Raw genomic sequence first — 16,725 nt, forward strand, 5'->3', positions numbered from 1 at the left:
AGCAACATAATAATCTAAACAGGCTGCTCAAAATAACAAACAAAGCTAATGACGATTTTAGCAAAGTTACCAAAAGGGAAAAGAATGGTTACGACTGTCTCCCAATCAAGAAAGGATGGTTACGACTATATCAAGAATACTAAGAATAGAAAGTCTGAAAAGGTTACTTCCAACCAAGACACGTTACAACACTCAAAAGAAGGGGTTAAGAAGAATACTCAGGCAAAAGAGACAAACAAATTCTCAATACAAGAAGCCCACAAAAGCTCTACATTTACGCTATAACAAAAATAATTTTTAGCGACAATAAATATGCACATTAACAAAGAGTGTTAAATTTTTTACTGACATTAGTTAATTGTCATTAGATTCAATGTCTCTATAGGCTTTAGAGAAATTTGCAATGAATTCTAAAATGTAATTGTTACTAGCAATTACCTCTATAAAAACATATATATTTAGAATCATTAGACCTTGTAACCTATGTAACCTCTAGGTCATGTATCATCTTTATTCACTTCACCATTATTTTTTTATTCATTGTTAGGAAAACTTCCTCACCTATAAATAGAGATGATCTTTCTTTGTTTTTTTACACACAAGAAAATATAGAGTGCATAAAAGTTAGTTAAAAAGAGAGTTTTTATTAGTTGAAGGGAAGTGTTCTTTTTGTGGAGCTTTGGACTCAACTCTTGTCCAGAGATTGTTGAGTTTTACTTTGAGATAAGGCTATTGTATTCTGGAGGGGACAAGTCAAGAGGACTACTGCTGAACTGGTGAAAAGATTTGCTGCAGTGGGCTTGAATCTCCTTAAAGAGAACGAGATATCTACGCTTCAGCATGAAGAGATTTTATTTTCTTCATTTTGTTTTTCAATTATATTTTTGAAATCTTGTAATTTCACCAATAATTTTAAGGAGATTTATAATGGCTACAATTGAAAAATCCGCAGATATCAAGATGGGAGATTTTAACAAGCCATTTTGATTCAACGGTAATCATTTCAAGAGATGAAAGGGTAAAGTACTTTTCTACTTAAGTCTTCTCAATGTTTCATTTGTGTTAACTAATAAGAATCCTAATAAAGTTGACACCCTCTTCATGAATAATGATAAACTTATTTCTCATCAAGAGAAAGTGGAAAAGTACAATGATGATTCCTACAAGTGTCAGTATTATATTCTTAATTGTCTATCTGATAATTTTTATGATTATTATGATAGAACTTACTCTAGTGCAAAGAAAATTTGGAAAGCATTGCAGAGTAAATATGATACTGAATAAGTTGGAGAGAGAAAATATGTTGCTAGCCGACTTTTTTATTTTTAAATGGTGGACAACAAATTAGTCGTGGACCAAACTCAAGACTTCATGATGATCGTTGGAGAGCTCAGGTCCAAGGAGGTCAAAATTGGAGATAACCTTATTGTATGTGATATAGTAGATAAACTTTCACCTTCTTAAAAGGAATTTCAAAAAACTATGTGCCACAAATAAAAGGAAACATCTCTTGAGACGTTGATAATGAAAAATCGTATGGAAAATTAGGCAAGAGGCCAAGAGAAACTTTTACAATCAGAAGAGAGCAACATCACAACAAAGGTAAATTTAATTACTTCAAATATTGTTACTCTTAATTCTTACAAAAATACTTCTAAGAAGCCTAAGAAGAAATTTTTCAAGAAAAATGTCACGCCCCGAGAGGGTACCCTAGGTGTAGCCGGCACTCAGAAACCATCTCTGGCCTCCGAGAGAATCACTTGGTCTCATCACTCATTTATTCATCAGCTGAAGACTTAAGTGAAAAATAAGAATACTTATGTGGGCTCGCCATCATCAACATAAAAGGAAAGAAATAATTCTTAGAAGAATTAGTTTCAAAGGAGAACTACTCCAATTACATCATTAAACTCTGTCTATGAAGCTTCTAACACTATTCAACAGTATCAATGACAAGTCCATGGCTACCTCAAAAGAAACATAATACTCAACAATAAAAAAAAGGATAAAGAGTTTCTTCGAATACAAAAAAGACTCAACACATAGCTGGAAAGTAATAATCTTTAATGATGCGCCTGTTGAGGATCTCTAACACCTGTATCCACATCATAAAATGATGCTGGTCGAATAATGTCAGTACATAGAATGTACGAGTATATAAAATGGCAGAAAATTAAGGACAGTTATCAAGAAACTCCTCTCAGGAAGACTCAGCTCAGAACTCAACATCATCTCAACATCAATATGTAATGCAAGTTTAAAAATAATAATAAGCAATGCTTACTCAGTTGGGAGTTTCTCTAACCGACAACCATCACTTATGAGCTAGTGATGATACAACGAAGTGATGTCGTTGCCACATCTATTCAATACCTTGCTAGGGTAAAGGACATCACCATCTTGGATCCAATCATCAAAGTCCTCTTTTTGCGACTTCAGAGGCACATCCTCCATCCTATGCTGGCTACGTAGTTCTGGGGTTTGAGTCAATTAAACTCTGACCCAACTCGGAGCTCAATATTACTCTCAAAAATTGTGTTTATATTAACCTCATCATTTAGTCTTATTGGACTTTTATTTAAAATGTCAAACTCATCTTATTACCTTTTCATCAATCATTACACTTTAAATTATTTACATCTCATCAAAACATCTTGCTCAAAATATTATTTAATCCAAAGAATCAAACTCATTTAAGCTCAATTCTTTTTCTCTTTCAAAACTCAATAAAATACATATATATTATTAATTCAAATCACTCTTTTTGTCAATGAATATTAAAAGTCAACATCTTTACTCAAAACATACGTAAGAATATTCATGAACATCAAATCAATTAGGGTTCATGGGAAAGTAGCCACGAACAATAATTCTAATATTATGAGAGATAAAAAATAATAATAATCTCAATGCATAAATATATCTAACTCAATAGAAGAAGAATTAACTCATTTATAATTCAAGAATTAGGGTAAAACTCAACTATAACTCAATTACGATGAATTTAACTATTGGGCGCATGGACGAACTCAATCCAATGCTATGAATAGCCTTACATATCTGAAATCTGAAGCTTTACTCTGAATTGAAGAACTCAATGAACACTCTTGAACCCCTAGCCTTTTCTCCTTACAAGAGTATGTTGTGTACTATCCGGACTATAAGAATTACTGAAATAGTATTTCTACACTACTAAAAACTAAAACTATATTTGAGAATGAGTAAATAAGTGCATAGAGAGAAGAGTTGCTTGAGAAAGATTGATGAATAAAATGAGGAAATAAGGTGGGTATTTATAGGTGTGGATGAGGGACCTAACAATAAATAAAAATAATTACAAAGGATAATCTTGAAAATTCAATGAAGGATTGTGATCTCATGGATGATGTCAAATGGAGGACTATTGATGTCATGGGTGATGTCAAATGGATCTAGATCTTTCCATGGTTGGTGAGATGAACCTTCTTTTAACGGAATATCCTTTTTTGGAGTTGCGTTTGGACAAGATAAATTCCTCATTAGGATTTGGTGTCTCATATGAATTGTATCTCTAGAAGTATACTTTCATATCGTTCAAGACTCAACCGATTTGGAGTATCCTATAGTGAGATATGAATTTTCTTTTACAAATACTCCATTTCGTCACAGCATCATGTCTTGCAAAAATTAATTTATTTGACCTACTTAGCCTCTGAATCTTAAGATATGGTCCATGAAAGTTGTAGGTAATGATGTTGAGGTTATTCAAAAATTTAAATCATCTAATTTGGACAATTTCATAAAAAATTGTTTCCAAAATACAGAAACAGTATCATTTTCGTTGAGAATTGAAACCCCACATACAATGTTTTAGGGGATGTTACACGAAAGTTTCATATTCCTCCGTCGTCGGAAGTCTAATGTATGCAATGGTATGCACTAGACCTGATATTGCTCACGTAGTTGATGTTGTCAGCAGGTTTCTCGACAATCCATGAAAATAATATTGGGAAGCTGTAAAGTAGATACTTAAGTATCTTAGAAGAAGCTTATATAAAAATATTTGTGTTTTGGAGGATCAAATCCAATTTTGAAGGACTATACAGATGTTGATATGTTAGGTGATCTTGATAACAGAAAATCCACTACTAGATATTTGTTTACTTTTTCAGGGGGAGTTATGTCATGGCAGTCGAAGTTGCAGAAGTGTGTTGCACTGTCTACAACTAAAGTTGAGTATGTTGCAGCTACTGAAGTCAGCAAAGAGATGATATGACTCAAGCAATTCCTTCGAGAGCTTGGCTTGGATCAGAAGGACTATGTCGTATATTATGATAGTCAAAGTGCAATAGAATTGAGCAAGAACTCCATGTATCATGTAAGGACTAAACACATAGACATGAGATATCACTAGATTCGAGAGAAGATAGAAGATGAATCTATGCAGGTTGAAAAGATCTCTACAAATGAGAATCCTGCAGATATGTTGACCAAAGTGGTAACAAGGGACAAGTTCGAATTATGAAAAGAACTTATTGGCATGAGCTCTCTCTAAGAGGAGGGGGATATTTGTGGGGTCCATCCTATACCTTTTCTTCAACAATAGCTGCAATTAGTGGTGGAATCAGGATTTTTAATAAGGGGGTTCAAAATCTAAAAAAGTAGACACACGAACTAGTTAGAGGGGGTTCGACATCTACTATTTATACATAAAAAAATATTTTAACCATGTATAAATAGTATAATTTTTTACTGAAGAGGGTTCGAATGAACCCCCTTGGATACATGCTGGGTCCGCCCCTGGCTGCAACTATTTTTTTGTGAACAAAGTGCAGCTGCAACCCACTTTCCTTTTTTCAACAAAGGCATCAGTGCAAACTTTCGATGGAAAGTGGTGCAATTTGTTTGACAAATTGTGAATGGTGAAATGCAAATTTCACCTATAAAATGAGCTTTTTAGCTCCTCATTTAAGACACACCAATTCACAGAGAGAAGAATATTTAGAGGGCTGTGAGGTTTTCATAGACTATATATAAAAAAAATAGTCTGTGAAGAAAAATAGAGTGTGAGCGATATTTTAGTAAGGTGGTAAATCAAAAGACTGTTATTCCTTTAGAGTGTGTGGTAGTCATTTTTGAGTATTGTACTCGTGACTACACAGTGTAAAATTCCTTACTATAGTGATATCAGTTACTCATCTTACCCCGTGATTATTTTCCTTATTTAAAAGGGTTTCCACGTAAAATTCTTTGTATCATTATTTTTCCATTTTATTTTACTATTTTGACCATATATATCTTTGTGTTAGTCCGCTTTTTCCCAAGAAAGTTTCTTTGACAAGTAAATCGTGAAGCTCACAAATGTTAGGTACTTGCCATTTTATCTGAAATGTTATTGCTTTAGTCATTTTCCTATACTTTAAGGTGATTCATGGAATGGAGAGCCTAAAAAGAAGAATATAATCTAAAGATTAACTAAACAATATATATCCATTAAGCTTCTTTTTTTTTGAATAATCTTCTGTAGAAAACCTTAAATCCGGATCTCATAAGTAATTAATTAACAAAACTCAAAAGTCGTTTTCTCACCAAAAACAATGAAACGTTGGAACATTTAAGATGTTAATGGGAGACCTGCCTACGTAATCAGAATGAAATATGTAAGGATTTTTTTCTCTTTCCCTCTATGGACATGCATGTCGGGATTGATTTATCATCTTGATCTGTAGGCCAAGGAGAAGCATATTAATGATGTTTATCATCTTGGTTTATCAAATTATATTTTATTTGATTGAAATAGGATCAAGTTGTTAGGTTTAGGTTTTAATATCAAGATAGTGTATAGAATTTTAATCTGACAGTAAGAAAATAAATTAAGCCAAACACTCACTAAATCCTCACTCAAATCAAAACTCTCCACACCCAAAATCCACTTAATTAGCTTGCACTTCCAAATAAATATATATACAAGAACGTTGAGTAGTATCAACTCTGACCATTATATCCAACAACTATATATATTTCATAATTTAAACGGGGTAAGCCATTTGACTTAAAGCAGTCAGAAGCTCTTCAAAAATTATACCACTATAAAAAAAAATTGCTTTATTTTTTTAATGTATAGAGTGGAAATTGATGTGGAGGTCCTCTATTAACTTTGAAAAATCATTTTATATATAAGATGAGTGCTATAATTTTGTTTGTTGTGAGACGTTTGCATTTGAAAATATTTGTTTTTTTTTCAGTTGTAAGTCAGTTCTGGATATTATTGGGCATACTTTAAAATGAGTTAAGATGAATATTGAACTCTCGAAAGACATGTTTTGCGGATGGGAGAAATACAAATTTCTGAAGAAACTAAAAAGCATTTGTAAGAGTATCATTCTGCATCGTAAGGAATTTTTGAAATTGGAGAAACTAATTAATTTTGTTTAGTAGGCTAATTTATTAGATTAGAAGTAATATCAAAATAAGTTAAGACTATTTCTTAAAATTGAAAATTAATTATAGGAAAGATAAAATGAAGTCTTTCATATTGTGAGTTGTGACTACTGATTAACAAATTAAACAAATGTGAATATTCATTTTCCCTTACATCTTTTCGTTGCCTTCATAATTTTTCATTGCCTTTTTTCATTGCAATAATAAATTATAATTAAAATTGGAAAAAAAATCAAATAAAGAAGAAAAAAGATATATATAAATTTATTAGTTATAGGAAGCTAAATCAGAAGTATAACATGCTATTCTTATTTTTCGAATAGTGAAAATTCATCACCATATACGCCTCATTTTGAGAAATGAAATTGAATACCTAATGAATTTTTTCAAGTATTCCAAATTCTTGGTCTTGATTCATATTAAAATATTCTAATAAAATAAATGAAGTCTTCAAAAGGTTAAAATCACAATAAATCAAGGGAAAAAAGAGATAATGCATAGGGACCTTCTTGAACTATAACCGAAATCACAGTGACACATCTTAATTTAGCTAGGGTCCTATTACCTCCTAAACTCTTTTTTTGTTTACATTTTCATGCACATTTTGTACTGACGTGGCACTTTCAAACAAATAAGTTGATTGTGTGTATACACACTCGCCTGCCATATTTATTTTTAATTTTTTAAATTTTTTAAGTTTTAAATTCTTTTGAAATCTTCTTATTTTCTTTATCTTATATTTAAATTAATTTAATACACATAAACTTTTTTAAAAAAAAATCCTTGTATATAAACTTTTTTTAATCTTTTACCTTCATTCATTCTTTTCTCTTTTATTTTTTCTATTGATTTTAATTACTCTATTTTGTTTCTTTGTCTTTCCTTTTAATTTGATTTCAGATTTAATTCCAAATTCTTTTTATTTAAAATAAGTTAATTTTGAATGGATATAAAAATAAGTGAAAAAAATTAAATAAAATATTAAAAAATTAAATAGTTAAAATTAAAGGATACTTTTTAATTATTTTTAAAAAAATAAACACTTTTTTAAAAATAATGAAAAGTGAAACGATAAGAAATTAATGAAAGAAAAAAAATTTAAGTGAGGAAGAAATTAAAATAAACATTTTTACATAGAAAAGAATGAAAATAATGAAATATATATAAGTTTTAATATCAATAATTATGTGTACTAATTAATTATAAAGTTACTAATTAAAAAAGGACATGTGTTCAATTTTTTCACTCATCACTTGCCTTTAAGAGAGTGTGCACGCTCTCTATGTCACGCCAGCTTTTAAGGTGTATTTATTTCATTATAAAATAATTTTGGGTGGTAATAGAACCTTAGTTAAATTAAGTGTGTAGCTGAAATTTTGGTCACAGATCATGGGTACTCATGCATTATCCCAAAAAAAAAATGAGAGAGCATAAATAATATGATAACAAAAGAAAAATAAGTTACTAATACACCTTTGGCTTTCTTAAAAAATTTAGCACGCCATTTTTCTCCATTTTTTGTGGCAAGAAAATTCAAGCTTCTGCAACTCAAAAGAAAACAAGTGTAAAATTAAAAATAATAAGCTTTATAAATGAGTTTCTGGTAGAAATGAAAAACTACAAAATTATGAGAGTTTTATGAAAATATAAAAAAGAATGAAAGGTAAAATCGGTTTTAACGTATTTGAAATTATAATGATTAATTAGTAAAACTCAATTAATAGAAAATAAATAAATGTGATGAAATTTATCAGAATTTTAGAAGTATTTTATTTCTTTAAATAAATGAAAGAAATATGAGAGAATGAGGAAGAAGGGTCTTAGGTAAATTAATTAATTAATAATAGTAATGATGAAATAAAAATGTTGATAATTTTCTGCTAATTTTTATGGCAACAAATTAAATGAGATTAATTGAGACAAAAATTAATGGGAAAAAGAAATGTTTAAAGTAAGAGAGATAAATAAGATATTTTTATTTCTGGAAAATTGTAGAAATAAAAGGTGTAATATTTAATTATGATAATTATAAAAAGGAGAGATAAATAAAAACATTAGAAAGTGATAAAAAAAAAAAATAGAAGGTAAAAAGAGAAATTTAAGAAAAAGTAATTAATTATAGTAATGATGAAGAGAGATGAAACAAATAAATTGTAGTAATTATGAGGAGAGATACATATGATATTTTAAATATTTTTTTTCTTCTTTTTGCAGATTTTAGAGATCAAAAGGAATAAAAAAAATAAAAATATTAACAAAAAAAATGATAATCCTGGTCAAAGCATGAACTCAAAAACTTAAAAATTAAATTAGGTAAATATCCTTAACTTAAAAATAAAACCTAACAAAAAAAACTGCCGCACTACCAATTCCTTCGCTGCGCTACACACACTTTCGCAAGAGTCTTCACTTCCAACTACGACATCTTGGACAGCCACCAACGTCCCTCCCCAACAGATGCAAATTCTCACTTTTCTCTCTTCAAAACCATTAAACATAGAACGCAATCTCCCCTCCAATATTTTATTTCTACAATAAACAAACAGGTATGCCCTGCTACATATGCTTAGCCAAGCGTACAACCTTAAATAATTAAGTCTTCTTCAACACTATTTCATTCAATTTTCCTTAATGCCCAATATTTTCAAGCCATCATTGTTCCTCCTCCCGCTAAACGCAATCAAATATTGAAATAGGCTTTGGTGAGATTGCTCGCCACCGTTCAAGAGTTGTAAGTTCCATCCTACCTGTTTGCTTCTCCTTTTTATTTACAATTTACATCTTTTTGCTCAAATTTATTCTTTTTCAACTTTAAACTTGAGTACTGATGTTGTTATCTAATCATGTAATAACCATTACCAAGGAATACAGAGAAGAGGTTAAGAATATACTTGATATTATGACTTGACTGTCCACTGCACATTTATTGTCCATTTGGACAGAGTTCTAGAAGAATAATTTCTCGTGAATTCACTACAAAGAAAAAAATAGATGACATAGTAGCCTTAGATGTATGCTGTTGTAATAAATAGTGTAATAACAAGTGATCTGCAATAGCCAAAATGATTTTGAATCCAAGGTTTATGTTTTTAGGGTGGTCCAATTTTTTTCAAATCAGGAGAGTATACATAATTAGCAACCTGAGGAAGGGGCTTTAAAAGGAAAAGGATTACCAGAAAATACCGCAAACACTATAATTGAGGCGTTAACGCCTCGGATGCCAAGCATTATTCGACATATACACCTAGACCTATACTTTAAAAGGAAAAGGATTACCAGAAAATACAAATACTATACTTGAGGCGCTAACGCCTCGGCCGCCAAGAATTTTTCGACATATAAACCCAGACTCATAACTATAACGCCGCTTTGAGACCCCGAAAAATGGACAAATTCCTCATGAAAGTCTTATCATCTCTAGTTATATGTGCCAAATCTTGTAGTATACGATGTCAAAAAATTAAATTACTACTCTATTACTAAAATAAAGCTCTTTAAAAAATAGTTATAGTTGAAAGAATAAATTACAAATATTTGTGAATGATCAATGTAGATTATCATAAGGTGACTTATTTTTGAAGATCAAAATGGCTGGATGTCGCTGGAACCTTTGAAATGAATATTGAAAGTTTAAATGTGGGGAGAAAGTGATATTTATTATTAGTATTGACTTTTTACTTTCATCAACACTCTACATATGGCCCAGGGTCCAACACCCACACTAAATATTCAACATATTAGACTAAACATTCATAAATATAGTGCAACCTGAGTGTCTGAACGCCCCTAACACTGTTAATGTTGTCTTAGTCTTTCGAATAACTATGCCTCATGAATGAATTTTCCTGTACATTCTTAACTCTAAGGTTAATAATTCTACAATGCATACACCATTGAATGAAAAATGGAAAACACTTCTACGAACTATGATGACCAATCTTGAAACATGGACTATATCAGTGCAGACTTAGCTTGTTTGAGATTGAGGCGTAGTTGTTGTTGTTATTGTTTTCATTAGCATTCTTGATTTCAATATGAACAATAGAAAGAGTTTAACCAGTTTTCTATAACTTACCAATATGATTTGATGTTCTGATAACTTAGATGGTTCATCTTTTCCACTACCCTCAAATTCAAGCAACACATCCAAAAAAATCTTTCATTTTTTCACCATGTCTTCTCACAACTTCATCCGTTCCTTATTGCACATATTGAAATCAAGAACTAATGCTATATGTACGTAGTACTTCTTTGTTAATTGAGATAAATCTTGATTAGAAATGAAATGCAGGAGATGTTTTTAACCAGATCAGAGACTACTGGCAACAACGTGGAATGGACATTGATATAGCTCCTACGCCACCCTGAAGCAATCGCAAGAGTAAAAGGAGAGATCTTTGAAATAGTAGCACAACACAAGAAGTTTGAAGAAAGTGACATTGACAATCTGTTATATGCAAGTTGTGGTTAAAGAAGCACTAAGATAACATCCTCCTCTTCCTTTCTTATTGCCAAGAAGAGCGATGCACAACACTAACTTCATAGGGTATGATATACTAGTAGACACTCAAGTTTTGGTTAATGTTTCGATAATTGGAAGAGACCTAAATGCTAGGACGATCCTTTGGATTTCAAGCCCGAAAGGTTCTTTAACTCGAAGACTGATTTCAAAGGACAATGTTTTGAGTTCTTACCATTTGGTGCTGGCAGGAGGATATAGGTAGGCCTTCCTTTAGGTAATAGAATGTTATGCTTCGTTTTAGGCTTGTTGTTTCATGATTTGTGCTCAATTAGTTACTTACAAAATATCTTAATCTTTAGCGTCAAAATCCCTGTCGAACTAATTAATAAGAAACGTTAAAATAACGTTCTTCAATTAATGCACAACAAAAAAAAAAGAGTAAAGCATCCAATTAATCGGGCATAATGGAGTGTTATTTACAAACTTATATTTGGTGAGCGTGAATCATCCATTACAACTATTCGTTTAGATTGTCAAGAATCGATGCTTAAATTCTACCACTATGGCATATCGAATAGTTTAAGCAAATATATATATATATATATAAATATATATTGCTTGCTGCCTTATTGAACATTTTCTTATCGTCAAGTTATATGAGATTTTTTTTAACAAACCTTGACATTACAAATATTTGTTTGCTATTTTATTTATTTATTTATTATTTGAATGTTAACCTTGAGTATCAAGTTAAAACAATTAGTTGATAGTGTTATGATTTGACAGTAGAGAGAAGAAATTGATCAAAGAGTAAAGATGGATTTTTAAATTTTAAGAACTAAAACAATAATATTTGGCCTAATTTTGCTTTGTTAATAAATCTGTGCAGCAGAGTTCTGTTACATTGATTGAACTCAAGTGATCTTAAGTATACCAACAACTAATTAATCAGACCATAAATTTTGTAATTCCATCTTATGTAATTATATCTAGGTTTCAGAAAATAACATAAGATGAATACAAATAGCAGGTCAAAAATATAATAGTCTAAAATATAACAATAAATAAGAAAATAAAATTGTATATAACCGGTCTTTAGGTCACTCACAGATGAGTTGGTTTTAAATGAAAACTCGATGAAGTAATAAGTATCTCACTGTAGTTATTAAGTTTCTAATTAAGATATTTTGTATATATGGATATAATACATAACTTCTCCTTCCCAAGCAAATGTAAGTTTGTTTAGCATAATATATAAGTATGTTCTTTAATTTAGATTCAACTGACATCTATGCATTTCAATTTTGGGTGTGTACAAGTACGCATTTAAACTTGTACAAAATTGACATATAAGATGTTATGTAGGATGCGTGTATTTATTTGTTTAAGTTTTGAATAGTTAGGTGCCTACTTGTACAATAATAAAGTCAGAGATTATAATTGTCACTTGAAACTAAATTAAGGATCATATCAGTTTGTTTTGTCAAATTCCACATCATGATCTGACTTTTATCCTAAATCAATCCTAATAAAAGGGATTACAGGCATGCATTGGAAAAGTGGAATTTGGTAGGAAATCTAAGGGAGATTACCCTAAACAAAATGGTGTCATATTAAGCAAGAATTCAACTTAAATTCATTCACAACTTCTATAATATCACTATAATTTTAGATTCCATATCTTATCAAGTTACAAATTCCACATGTTATGATATATTTATGTGTAGCTAGCTATTTTTAAAATGACATAATTCGTGATTCAATTATAATAACATGGGAGTTTTAACGTATATTACCATTTCAAAGCACATATATTCCTTTTGAAATATTGGAATAACTCGAGGGTGAGGCTAGCAAAGCTTATTAATATTGCTTTAGGCCCTCAAAAAAATTACAATTGAATTTATATTTCACTTAAAACAATATTAAAGATTGTAAAATAAAATAAAGAAGTACAAAAATTATATATATATAATTTCTTCTTACTAGAAATATTTTAAAATTTTAAATTAAATAAGGAATAATGCATAAGTATCCCCTAAACTATGATCGAAATTCCAGCGACATATCATAACTTAACTAGGGTCTTTTTACCCCCTTGAACTCATTTTTTTCTGTATTTCTGTGTACCTTTTGTTCTGATGTGTCAAATTCAACTAGGTAAGTTGGTTGCGTTTGTACATCACACAAGTGCCACGTGTGTAAATAATATTTTTTAATTTTTTTAATCTTTTATATATATATATATATATATATATATTTCTTTTAAATGCTTTTAAAATTCTTTTAAAAATCTTCTTATTTTCTTTATTTTGTATTTAAATTGTTAATACACATAGTTTTTTTAAAATAAAAAAAATTGACTTGTATTTAAACTTTTTTTCTTCATTTTTTGTACCTTCGTTCATTATTTTTTCGTGAGGATTGGGTCAGGGTTGTTTTAATCCAGATGGATAAAATAAATGGAAAATTCGGTGAATATTTTTAATTTTGGATTAAAACAAATTGGAAAAATTTATGAGATGGCGCCATGTGTTTTTTGGTTTGGTGAAAGGATATATATGACTCAAAAGTATGACGGTAAGGGTATATACAATCCTAAAGTATAACAGATATAACATACCATTTTCGGAAGTTCGAAAGTATATTTAGCCTTTTTTCGTTCTTTTTATTTTTGTTCTTTGCTCTTTTTTTTAGTTTGGTTTCAAATTTAATTTCAAGTGCTTTGTATTCAAAGTAAGTTAATGTCGTACGAAAATAAAAAATAAGCGAAGAAAATCAAATAAAACATAAAAAATCGAAACGTTATATTGCCCAAGAGGAAGAACAAATTGAACAGTTGTCAAAAGCATTAATGTCATTTTCAACATCTCCTTTCCCACGTTGCTTTCTGCTCTTTTCGTCCTCCTCATCTCTTTCAGTTTCAATAGAAGTGGAAAACCCGCGGTTGCATGCTATCCCTTTTTGTATTTCTACCGTTTTGAACCTTCTGCTCTGCTGGATCCTCATCCTCTGTCTGCACAATAACCTTGTTGTTGTTTTTAGAGGGCATGTTGGTTCTGTGATGAGTTTTCTGTCCTCCATTTAGAGATAGTCTAGACTCGTATGCTTTCTGCTCCTTCAAAAATACTCTTATCCACATATGCATAGTGTCCTTGGGATTCATCCCGGGCAAACATATAACTCTCATATCATTTTTCTCTAATTCTGCCCTTGAGGCGCAGCTACCACACAGAAGAAGAAGAGTCTTCTTATTTCCCTCTCTACCTGGAAGTTCATTCATTCTTGATCTTTATTTTGTTTGGTCCCACTCAGATCTTATCTGTTGCTCGAGTTCATCTCTAGATTTTTCTATTATATAGAAGATTCAAATTTGGGACGACCAATGGTAAATCTGTAGTTGTGTTATTAATTATGCAAAGGTAAATGATAATATGTTGGCTTCTCGATCATTCTTCATATTCGTCTCTATGTATCCCTCCAAGTTTTCCAAACCGGTTCCATCAGCGAGGAGTTTTTCAAAGAGTACATCAATAACACCTTGAAACACCCACTCGAATTTATCCACAAAAAAGTTCAAACCTGGGTCATAGGTTCATTGCCCTTAAATGGAGTTTTTCGAATTCTTAACCCAGATTCAAGTTTCCTTCACTGTTCTTCCAAATCAGTCAATGTCATCAATTCAACTATAAACATAAACACTCAATCGAGCATCTTTAACCATTGTTGAGATTTGAAACAAATCAATATGTATGACTGTTGTTGATGGTCTATGGCGGTATGAATTGTTTCCCTTCTCACATTAGAGTTGATCTAATACTTTCTGAAGACTCCACGTCAAAGATGAGGATAACATGGGAGCTTAACATCAATACCACTAGGAGGATTATGCTCCTTGATAATGCTGAGTGTTAGTTGGTTTTGATGATTTAACAAACTTAGGGAAGAAGACTTGGTCCTTTTGAGGACACTTTGTTGATAACGACAGCAGACAAATAGTACAAAACAGATCCTACCGAATCTGCAGGTCTGTGTGTACGCGGCCGAGTCCCTGCACAGGAGGCCAGTTGTTTAACCAATACAAATCATCCAACGCATTATATATCATTGATATATACATTTTTTACAACCAATTCTCTCTTGGCTTTTTAGAATCACTAAAAAGGAAATATCCATTGAAGCTCATGCTCTCAAGAATTTGGAATTTGCTCTTAAAGAAGATCAAGGATCTGATAAAGTTATCAGTTGTTTTGTTCTTGTTTTAGAGTTGTAATTTCCTAGTCTTAATCTTGTAAGGTCTACTCCTAATCTATAAAGGAGGCTAGACCAGTTCATTGTTTTCATTTCTATTGTTCATCTTGTCGAAGTAACTAGAGCTAGTTATGGAGACCACCTGAAGTCTATATCAACTAGGAGTTTAGTGATTTAGGAAGCAGTAGAGTTATTGCTTCAAATCTGTAATAGAGTTATTACAAGGAGAAAAGAGGGATTGTGAGTACAATTTCTAGATTGCAATAGCTTGTAATCTGAATTTTTGGCTCAATTTTTAGTGAAGTTTTGAGCTGAAATCCTGTGGGACAGGTCGTGGTTTTTCTTCTTTGAGCAAGGAGTTTCCACGTAAAATCTTAAGTCTATTTTTATCTTTCTGTTCTTTAAGTTTCTGCACTAATTTCTGATAAGGGACCCGATCTCAACTGTTCTGGTGGAAGCATACATTTTAACAATTAGTATCATAGCGGGTTTTCTCTATCTGGTTAACACCAAGAGACGCTCTTACCAGAATGGCTGCTTCACTAAATTTGGAGGAAGGTCAGTCGTCAATCAGGCCTCCCCGATTCAATGGTCAGTTCTATAGCTGGTGGAAAACTCGTATGCCTAATTTTCTCATGGTTGAGGATAGTGAACTTTGGGACATTATTCTTGATAGTCCCTATGTTCTCATCATTGAAGAGAAAGAAAAAGAGATTACAAGGATCGTTCCTAAAACTCATAGGCAGTATACTGAGGCTGACAGAAAAAAGATTGAGAAGAATTATAAGGCTAATAAACTGCTGGTATATGTCATTGGAGCTGAAGAATATAACAAAATTTCTTCTTGTGAGTCTGCAAAAGAAATTTGGGACTGTCTGAGGACTGCTCATGAAGGAACTGAGCAAGTTAAAGAATTAAAAGTGGATATTTTGTCCACTCACTATGAAAATTTCATAATGAAAGAAGGAGAGTATATCTATGACATGCACACTAGGTTCTCTTCCATCACCAATGAACTTTGAAGTTTGGTGAACCTGTTCATCCTAGTAAATAAATATGGAAGATTCTGAGGATTCTTCCCAAGTTATGGGCTAGCAAAGTGGATGTAATAACTGAAGCAAAGGACTTGAAGGTTCTTACAATGGATGCACTGGTTGGGAGTCTGCAAATACGTGAACTAAATCAAGATCAGGATGGTCTGAAAAAGGAGACAAAGTAGGAGAGAACACTTGCTCTTAAAGTTGCTTTAAGTGAACTCTCAACTAAGGATGAAGATATGGCATATTTGACTAAGAGATTTCATAAGATTGTAAGAAAGCACGGAGGTTTCGTCAAAAAAGGTAACTTCAGTCGACTTGCAAATGTCATAGATCTGTGTCACAAATGTGGCAAACTAGGGCACTTCATCAGAGATTGTCTTTATAAGGTAGAATATTTCAAGAATAGAGTAGAAAAAAAGAAGGGACCTGGTTCCTGATAAGAAGGGGAGGAAAGCTGAAGCTGATTACGTCATAAAAGGGGTTCTTGCTCTATGGGGAAACTCCTCAAGAGACTCTGAGAAGTCTACTCATCCAGAAAATGCCTCCATGGTG

This window comes from Solanum dulcamara, chromosome 8 (genome assembly GCF_947179165.1).
Source record: "Solanum dulcamara chromosome 8, daSolDulc1.2, whole genome shotgun sequence".
Lineage (NCBI taxonomy): Eukaryota > Viridiplantae > Streptophyta > Magnoliopsida > Solanales > Solanaceae > Solanum > Solanum dulcamara.